Consider the following 11,419-nt stretch of genomic DNA (forward strand, 5'->3'; position numbering starts at 1 on the left):
TAAATTTTAGATATCTAAATATATAATAAATTAATAACTAATTTAAATCATATTTAATTTTATTAAATTAGATCAGATTTATTTAAATTTTAAACATCTAAAAATATCTACGTATATATAATCATCAACTACACTATTTAGATACATAATAATAAAAGTTAAAATCAACTTATTTATACTATAAAATTCAAATGACTAAATTATTAATTCGATTCTTGAATTTCAGAACACTGATAAAAATACTTTCATTTTTATCAACAATAAAAATACCTCTTAAATATAAAAAAACACTACAAAAATATCTAACCATAAAAAAAATATTTCATTAACAGAATTAATTGAGATGGCAAACAAATTTTTAATTCATTGACAATTTTAAAATTTTAATTTTTTTATTTTACTCTTATATTCAGTTATAACACTCCATGAAAGAGAACAAAAGAACACAATAGAAAAAAAACAAAAAATCCAACAAAAATAAAATAGAAAAAGAGAACAACATCACCTCCAGTATCATTGTTGCGAAAAAAGATGAATAAAGAGAGAAAGAAGCAGAATAAGAAGGAGAAAGAAAGGCCACAAGAGAGAAGAATCGAAGAAGGAGAAGTGGCTAAATAAGATAACGTTGGCGACGAATAAGGTCATTGTTGTTGCCGTCACCGTTGCCGAATCGAGGAGAAGGAAATAAAGAGAGAGAGGCTTGAGAGAGGGAGGCAATGACTAAAATGTTATTTGTTCTTATTGCAGTTGCTTTGGCGAGTAAGGGAGAAAAAAAAAGAGGAGATGGTACTGAGACAGAGATTGAGAAACTGAGACTCAGTATCATGTTTGTTGGTTCAAAGTTCTATCTTTGTCTCCAAAGTTTCAGTATTTCAGTAACTCCAAAAAATAGGGACACATAGGACTAAAATTTTTAGAGATGGAGACTAAAACTTTAATAACATTTTATACCTAAAATACCCTCATTTCAATTAATTAATTCTAATTTTACCCTTTGTGCAAATTAAATTAGAGTTTCATTCTTGTTTTGATTTCTGTCTCCCATTTTGCATCAAACAGAATATTGAGATTTATTTCAATCTCTGTCTCTTAGTCTCTATCTCTCAGTCTCAGTCTTTCTGTCTCTATCTCTCCATCAAACACTACCTTAATAGAATAACAACTCAACTAATTCCATTAACATAATAGACTTTTTTTTTATAGTTGGATATTTTTGTAATATTTGAGAAATATTTTTATCATTAACAAAAATTGAAGTCATTTTAATCATTTGTTTTGATAATTTAAAAGTGGAATCGGTAGTTTACTGGCTAATTTTTTCGGATATGATCCAAGGTTTGGTGTAACGCCCGTTTATGGAGCTCAGAGGTGTTTAACAAGTGTGTGACGGCGGTTAGCTGACGGAGAAAAATCGGACGGTCCGATTTCTTGCAGGGGTGAGGGGGCACAAATCGGACCGTCCGATTTGTGCGTGGTGATGTTGCATGCATGGAAGTCGGACCATGCGATTTGTAGCATGCAGAGGGTTTTTATATTTTGCCCAAGGAAATCGGACCTACCGATTTGAGGGCTGCATTCAAAAAAATTGTAGAGCACCCAAATCGGCAGCATCTCCTCTAAAACTTTCAATTTTATAAAATTTCGGCAGCATCTCCTCTAAAACTCGGACTTTGCCACCCTATTCGGGTCCCATCCAAACATTTCTCAAACTTGTTCTCAACCATTTCCAAATCTCAAACATTCTACTAAATTGAACCAGTTCGATAAATAAGTCCAAGACATGATACATAAATAAGTCCAACACATGCTATATAAATAAGTCCACGACAAGATACATAAGTAAGTCCAACATCATTTTCTCATCGCCCATTTTACATCTTTGACTAATTTCTTGCATTTCTTTGCAACCTTCTTAAAAGCGGATGGAGTATACCGACTAGCGCTCCGCTGAGGGGGTCAGCTCTAAGGTTGTATCATTTTCCTTTTTCGCTAGTGGTTGTACCTATGAAAACATTCGATAACCAACTAATCAAATCAACTAATCAACTCAAATAATCAATAACCAACTAATTCAACAAACAACTCAGATAATCAATAATCAATAACCATGTTCGAATAATCAATAATTCAATAATCAACTCGAATAATCAATAATCAAGTCAAATAATCAATGACCAACAAATTGTTTTACCTGTAGTAGGCGCTGAATCATCATCCGGACCATCAGATGCATCATCCTCATCCTCACCATCCGCCTCATTCTCATTGTCGTCCTCATCCTCATCCTCATCCGCAACCTCATCCCCATGTGGATGGTCAACTAGGAAGTCATCATTGCCCTCATCAACTGGCTGGTAGCTCTCTAGAATAAGATTCATCGGAACACGACGATCAATTCCGCTTTGTATGATACCCCTCATGGCATCATGACAAACCCCAATTTGACGGTTTATTTTGCATTGAATTTAGAGTATTTTGATAACCTTTTATCACATTTAGCCTAGGAATTAGCATGATTTTGTTATCTCTCCCATATTTGTGCTTAAGTGTAAAAACATGCTTTCTAAGCCTTATTTTGATGAATTCTAGTTCTTCTTTGATTCCATAAGATGCCTTGATGTGTTTCCAAAACCCCAAAATAACTCATAACCAATAACAAGACACTTTATTGTAATTCCTAGGGAGAACGACCCGAGGTTTGAATACTTCGGTTTATAAAATTAGGGGTTTGTTACTTGTGACAAACAATCTTTTGTATGAAAGGATTTTTGATTGGTTTAGAAACTATACTTGCAACGAGAATTCATTTGTGAAATTCTATACCATCAAAAATCCATTCGTCAAAATGGCGCCGTTGCCGGGGATTGCAATGGTGTTATGTTATTGGTTATTGTACATATGTGAATAGTGTGAATATGTTTGCTTGTGTTAGCTCTTGCTAGTTTTAGGATTTAATTTTCTTGTTTCTTATTTGATTTTGTTAATCACCTTTATGTCAACCGCTCATCCGACAAAACCATGAAACTCAACTAACGGATGGGTGTGAAGACAAGATATGGGATCCCGGTTCGCTACGTGAAGACCAACTATGGGAACTCATATCCTGGGTAGAACTTTGCCCGAGCTTGATGAAAAGGGTTGGAAATTCTGTCAACCAATTGAGGAGCAAAGATCCTTGGAGATTCAAGGATGAGTACAAACATAAGCCACTATGACAATAAGCATCTCAAAATGTCCAACTTAAGGACTTAAACTAAAAGTGCTAGGTGGGAGACACCCCACCATGGTAAACTCTTTCCATTCTCTTTTAAATTTGCCTAATAAGTGAATTGAGTTACCATTGTAGGTAGATGTTTCACATACTTTGTTTGTACAACTCAATTGTTAGCCTAGTCACATGTATGTTGTGTTTCGTAGTAGATGAATAATGTCAAATTGCATTTTTGCAAATTGTGTGATGGTTGATTGAATAAAGAGCTGTAAGTAGTCTAGGGAGCTCCTGGGCATAATTTTTCTGCTTAAAAAAAAAAAAAAAGGGGGAGGGGGGACGCGCGCGCACAGCGTACGTGCACGCGCCCCTGAGAGGACACATCATCACCCATTTTCCAGAGAGTTGGGCCTCTCTTAGGCCAGCCTTGTGCCTCGAGCGCAATTCATTCCACGCTGATGCGCACCACACGCGTGCGCGCCTATAAAGCTATAGGGAAACGCATGCGTACGCGCATCTGCCGCGTACACGTCGACTCGCTGCTAGAACTTCTGGGCCAATTTCCAGCGAGTTGCGCTGGATCTGGGCCTCTTTTAAGCCCCCAGCTCAACTCCACTCGCGCGAACGCACGCTGTACGCGTCCGCACCCCTCGCTGTTCACGCGTTGGCGCACTTCACGCCTCCGCACCCATCCAATAAGATCAAGCAGCTCACGCGAACGCGCCCAGTGCGCGTGCGCGTCGATGCGTATTAGCATCACCCAGGGCCACGGACCAAAGAGTTGGGCGTGCCTCAAGCCCATTCTAAGCCTCAGGCCCAATCTCATGTACGTGTGCGCGCAAGATACGCGCACGCGCTCCTGCCTAATATGCCACCCCACGTTAGCGCGCATTGCACGCTCACGCGTGGATCTCCATTCCCCTCAATGCACGCGGACGCGTACTTGCTGCGTGCGCGCAAATCTAGTGGCGCGACTCCCAGGCCATTCTCCAGAGAGTTAGGCCTGAGTTGGGCCAACTCTAAGCCCCTAGCCCAACTCCATGCACGCGTGCGCGCACGGTACACGCACGCGTCCTTCCCTATTTTGCTCACCCCCGTTTAAGCGCGTTGTACGCGCACGCGTAGGGCCCACGTTTTTTTTCAATGGACGCGGACGCGCAAGGTGCGCGCGCGCGCCGATTCAAAAATAGGGATAACCCTAGCACGCGATGCACACTGCGCAGTCGCGCACCCCATTTCCCCAACCTCCATCTTCTTCTTCTTCTCTCCCCCAACTACCGTCGCAGCAGCAGTAACGGAGCTTTGGATACTTTTATTGCTTATTTTGGATTTTAGATATTTTGATGCTTTTGGGTATTTTTAGATATTTTGGATGATAGATTCCATATTTTAGTTGGATTTTTCTTTATACATTTTTGCATATCTTCTTTTGTATATTCTTCTTTTTAGTTTGTGGTTGTGATTAGAAATCATGTTTTAAGTGAAACTTAGTCACCCTTTTGCATAAGAAATTGGTTTTGAGTGAAAAAGAAAAGGGTAAACTAAGGAAAATTTTTGAATTTTTCAATCACAACAATGCTTAGTCAAACATTGAGATTTTTCAAGAAGTTTAAATATAGGGTATTAACCCAATTGATTGAAGGAAACTTTTGGCGCAACTTGCTTGAATTTTATACTTTGTGAAGCATGTATTGAATTGAGAACACAAGCTTGTGAGACTTGAGCCTATTGAAGTGGTTACATTTTATAATCACTTATTTTCCATTTTTGTGTGCAATTGTTCCCTTTCTATGAGTGTGATCCTTGATTTACTTGATTTGTATTCATCTATATTATCTATATTCTTTCAAGTTTGAACTCTTTTTGACAATTCAATACAATTGTGGTTTGGACTTAGTCCTTATTACCTAGCTCTTGTGCTTACACATGCTCTCTTGAGAATTGATTTGTTTAAACTAAGCATTTCCAATTGCTTTAGATAATTGCATTTAGATAATAATTCCTAGGGAGAACGACCCGAGGTTTGAATACTTCGGTTTATAAAATTAGGGGTTTGTTACTTGTGACAAACAATCTTTTGTATGAAAGGATTTTTGATTGGTTTAGAAACTATACTTGCAACGAGAATTCATTTGTGAAATTCTATACCATCAAAAATCCATTCGTCACATCATCACTCATACTAGAGTCAACAGAAAGTCTACCTTCGGAAGTACTAGAGGAAGTGAGATGTCGAGGTCTTGTATCCAATGACAATCTACCTGGATCAATCCCACTCGGTTGGGCCATCTGGTCGGTGGGAATGTCTCTGTAAGCTGGATATGAGTAACCTGGCACAGGAGCCATGAAACCAAGTAGCTGGCTAAACGAATCCTGTTCACCTGATTCTTGGTGCGGGACATTCCAGTACTGCTGATATACTGGTGGAGTCAAGTAATTCGCAGAATACGTGTCAGGAATGTATGGAGTGAACTGCTCATGCTCTTGTTATGCCTGTGTTTGTGAGGGGGGCGGTGGTGGTTGCGGTGGCGATGGTGGTGGCGGTGATTGTACTTGTTGGTTCTCCTGATTATGCATAGGATCACCGTGCTGATTCTCTTGCGGTTTGATCTGTGACAGATGCAAGTGGTCACCATATGTACCTCAGTACCAATGCAAGTAGATATCTGCCTGATGCTGTGAGGGCACCGTGTCATCGACAAGAACATGACTATACCGGTTCATCCAATGCATAACCCAGAATGAGTGGGTTCCAGACCAATCTTGATTCTTCGGACCCGTCAGAACTTCGCCGTGTGCTTCACCTAGGTCTCGCTCCTGATTAGGAACGCCCTGAGTCAAGCCAAATTGCCTCCTCAGTCTATCAGATGCATGCCACTCAATACATTCAAAAGATATAAGTGGAACTGTGGCACTCTAAATAGCAGAATGCTGACGGATGTCAGGAGGAATCACGTCCGGATCGGTTCTTCCAATTGCATAAGGCTCCCAAACAAACTGCACACATTATGCAAGTAACCGAGGATTACACACAGAATAATAACACGGATAAACAAAAAGAACTACTTATTTATTACAACAAACCTGTCCTTCTTGCAGAACATCCGGTTCTCTCCTATAGTTCTCAAGGGTACGAAATCTGTAAGGTCGATTCTCACGTTCCCAGTTATGCCACCTGACATCAAGCGATTCGCTAACTTACATTTATAGATACAATTTAAAATACACTATTTCAAAGCATTTAGTAATTAAATTTACCTATTTGCAATCGGAAAGATTCGAGGATTGCTTGGAATCGGCGCAATGAATGGTAGACGGGTCCAAGCCCAGGCAAGCAACAGTGTCAGCGGACCATCAATCTCCTTACAGTCGACACGAGTTTCTCTACACAACGATCTATACAGGTGTGCCAGGCAGACCGATCCCCAACTGAACTGTATGATCCCGGCAAAGTTACGGAGTAACGGTAGAAACTTTTAGTGCACCCCTGCTGCAGACTTATCTCTAAACATAACGGTCCCAAATAATAACATTATGGGGCACTTTGTAACGACCCAATTTTCAATATGTCTAGATCATACCAGAAACTGAGCGCTACCAATTTGTCTTCCTAATTATTATCTATTATTTATCATATGAGCCTGATTCGTTGTTAAAAGCGTAGTTAATTTGCAGGGTATTTTTTTTGAAAACGTTTGTATTAACAGACGGAATCATTCATAATCAATTCACAACTGATAACAGATAAAATAGTTATAAGCAACCACACATAAATACATCACAAGTAGCTAGCAACATTTAGGGATCCAGCCTTTGTTAGAGTATAGACATTTAGTTAGAACACCCCTAGGTATAGCTAGATAATAACTATATACATATATATATATATATATACATACAACATCCTAGGTCTTGACCTGTTCAAGAGGTCCCTAAGCTGGCACCTAGGCTAGCCTAGACTCTATACTCACGTAGTCCCTCTAAACTACTAAAGTGAGGGAAAGTACGTTCTAGGTCTTCAAAACTCAAGTCAGGTGGAACGTCATCAAAAGATAGAACATCATCTGTTACTCCTCTGCACGATCAGACTTTTCCACAGGACGTCTCTCTGGTACCTCATGAAGTAGCCACACAATAGGAATCTCGTACACAGGATTTAGGTTAAAGTGTGCATACGAACGGGGTGCAGACGTTGGCTGGTCTCACAGTATATACATATAATCAGAGAACAATATTCACCCTAGACTCAGAAGACTATCTAGAGCAGAATCCTCTTATTGCGAATGGTCATCAGCGAACTATGGTAAGGTACTCTTACTTCCATCTGAAGAGGGAAGGGAGAGAGAAGGGGTAAGAACTGGGGAGTTCTTAGTAGGGTCGGGGTTATTAGTTAAGTTCATTAATTCCGTGTTGTTTAGCAGATAAATAGCAGAATACCGAGAAGCAGTAGACAGAAGAAACAGATAAATAGAGAAAATAGAAAGCAAAACACAAACAAAAGAATACAAGAAAACAAAACACAAACACAGAGAATAGAATGAAAACAAAGAAAGCATACATTCAAACAACAATCATAACAGAGGAAATGCGCAACCAAGTATGATGCATGTCTGTCCTATGCAGGCCATGAGCTCACGTGTCGGTTTATACCCTGCAGCCCGACATTACCCAGGAACTAGTCCTAGATATGGCTTATTTTCTATAGGTGAACTTCGGCCTACAGAAATAGCACTCCCATAACTGAACTTCGGCTTATAGGAATAGTCTAAACACAACACAACAACTTTCTGTAGGTGAACTTCGGCCTACAGAAATAACACCTCTGTAAGTGAACTTCGGCTTACAGAAATGGTTTAATCACAACAACTTTTTGTAGGTAAACTTCGGTCTACAGAAATAGCACCTCTGTAAGTGAACTTCGACTTACAGAAATAGTGCTCACTTTCACATTCTTATGCAGTACTTCTTTCTTTCTCTATTCAATCATACTATACAAACTTTACATCTTTCACTTTCACAATATCTTGGCTCAAACCATTTCTCTTTATCATATTACTCTTTTCACTTTGTATTTTTACTATGCTTTGATTACTCTTTTCTCTGTATCTCTTTACTTTTCTCTGGTTACTCTGTTCTCTGTGTTTTTTTTCTCTGCTCTGATTTCTCTGCTCTGATTTCTCTGCTTAACGTATGTATTTAGAGTTTATGTAAATTTCGGTATGAATAGTTAGCCTGTCCCAAGTATAGGTTCATTAAGTCTATACTGAAACAGTTTAATTTTTCATATAATACCTAACCCTAGTCAATTATTTATTATTTTAATACTAAATTTTCAAAAATTAACTTACCTTTTACTTTTAACCTTTAAAATTCACTTTTTACCACCCGTAACTTTTAATATTTCTACTTTTACCACCCTAACTTCCAGAAATTACCATATAACCCCTTAAACACAAAAAATTTTACTTTCTTGCCCTTTCTAAGATCTAAAAGGTGTTCTTCAATGTTCTTCACCACACTCAAAGTGTTCTTCGTGTTCTTCGTATATTCTTCAAATTCTTTCTCTGTTTTTACCCGTTTTTCAGTCTTTTCAGCAACCGATTTTTACCAAAATTCAAAATAAATTTCTAGCCACTAAAACTCCATATTTTCTACATGATTTTAACATAAATTGAACCTCAATTTGAGCTCTAGGTTTCATTTTCCTGCAGCCACAAGAACACACATTCATAGCTTGAATTTTATCAAATTTCATCAAATTTTCACCAAAATTTCAACAAGAATTATTCATACAAACAATCAATTTCAAGCACAGCCAAACCATATCATAATCACACAATTCAAACACAATCAATCAAGATTAAATTCATCAATCCCTACCAGGTTTTGCTGCTCCTAATTCAGTTAGACTTTCAGGTGGTCCTTTAGCACTTTTTCCTCCTAAATCACATCAAAAACAACTTTAAATCCAAAAACTCTCAACTGACCAAATCTCACTCAGTATGTTAGAAAGAGATATCTCACCTTATACTTGCTGGAAATTCATGTTTCTTGGCCCTCAAGTCAAGTTAAGCATGATTCCTAAGGAAGAACATCAAGAAAACACATGTTTTGCATGGTTTTCCTTGAAAACCGAATTGAAATGGGAGGGAGACAGCCATCTCACCTTATTTTCATCCTTGATAAGTTACATAGTTATGTAGAGGAAGAAGAGAGGTTCATTTTGGTGAAATCGGAGTTTTGATTTGAGTTTTAGTTCAGAAGAAATCAAGCTTTGAAGATTAAGTGTTCATGAAAGTTTCTCTCTTTTCTTTCTTGTTATTTTCGGCCAAAATGATGGAATGAGACAACCTTGGAGGTCTTGGGAGTGTAAGGTGAGTTGTGATTGGTTGGCTTGGAGGTGGATTAAAATAATATTAAAATATCTCAGTGTACAACTACTAAAACTAGATGTATCGGAACACTTGTAAAAACATCTCTAAAAATTATTTTCTGAGCTACTAGCATAAATGACACTTGTAAAATATTTATTATGAGAATAAAACATGTATAATGAGGCCTTAGCATTGCTAAAGTCATCAGAGAGTGCTGGTGCTAAGCTGCACCAGTAAACCGTAAACCTGGTTAAACTGATTTCCTGTTTTTAACTAAAACAGACCAGGTAACCTTATAATATCATTCAATCATCTTCTAATACTAATATAATACTAATATTATACTATTATCTCTCTTCTATCATGAATCGAGTCCGGTTCGTCAAACTAAGACTATTTACGAAAAACCGAATCAAAACTCCTAACCGATACGGTTCAAAAACTAGGTTCTTTGTAACCGCGTAATATAATGACAATGAGGATTGAGATGCTTGATGATACAGAAGAGGTATTCCCTTTACTGATCTTTCGGAGAAATCCGTGTCTTTAGAAATGATCTCGCGTACTCGAAAATTAAGGTTGTTACATTCTACCCTCCTAAAAGAAAATTTTACCCTCAAAATTTTAGCCGCATGCAAGAATCCATTTTCAAGAAGTCTATTTCCTTCAAGCCATCCTGACGAAGATATCAGTTCGTTCCTTACAGCATCTAAATATCACATAGCCATGGCCATGGAGATCATAACAGCTATAAGAATAGTTGTGCCTCTCACAAATTTATCGTTCGGAACTCGATTAAACCATGCCTATTCATAGTCATTGAGGTCTTATCCGCACCAAACAATCAATATTAAGGTGATCAGTCTTAATATCTCAAGTTAGACACGAACATTCCTAAAATGAGCACTCATAGACATTCATGCCAAATGTATCTTGAAGATACCCTAACAGCATGGGACACACAAGCAGAGTATGCAATGAAGCATAGTCAATCCACTCCCTAGGCTTTATTCGGAACGAACTGCTCTGATACCAAATTGTAACGACCCAATTTTCAATATGTCTAGATCATACTGGAAATTGAGCGCTACCAATTTGTCTTCCTAATTATTATCTATTATTTATCATTTGAGCCTGATTCGTTGTTAAAAGCGTAGTTAATTTGCAGGGTATTTTTTTTTGAAAACGTTTGTATTAACAGACAGAATCATTCATAATCAATTCACAACTGATAACAGATAAAATAGTTATAAGCAACCACACATAAATACATCACAAGTAGCTAGCAACATTTAGGGATCCAGCCTTTGTTAGAGTATGGACCTTTAGTTAGAACACCCCTAGGTATAGCTAGATAATAACTATATACATATATATACATACAGCATCCTAGGTCCTGACCTGTTCAAGAGGTCCCTAAGTTGGCACCTAGGCTAGCCTAGACTCTATACTCACCTAGTCCCTCTAAACTACTAAAGCGAGGGAAAGTACGTTCTAAGTCTTCAAAACTCAAGACAGGTGGAACGTCATCAAAAGATAGAACATCATCTGCTACTCCTTTGCACGATCAGACTTTTCCACAAGACGTCTCTCTGGTACCTCATGAAGTAGCCACACAATAGGAATCTCGTACACAGGATTTAGGTTAAAGTGCGCATACGAACGGGGTGCAGACGTTGGCTGGTCTCACAGTATATACATATAATCAGAGAATGATATTCACCCTAGACTCAGAAGACTATCTAGAGCAGAATCCTCTTCTTGCGAACGGTCATCAGCGAACTATGGTAAGGTACTCTTACTTCCATCTGAAGGGGGAAGGGAGAGAGAAGGGGGT

Source organism: Arachis ipaensis, chromosome B04, assembly GCF_000816755.2.
Source record: "Arachis ipaensis cultivar K30076 chromosome B04, Araip1.1, whole genome shotgun sequence".
NCBI classification, from domain to species: Eukaryota; Viridiplantae; Streptophyta; class Magnoliopsida; order Fabales; family Fabaceae; genus Arachis; species Arachis ipaensis.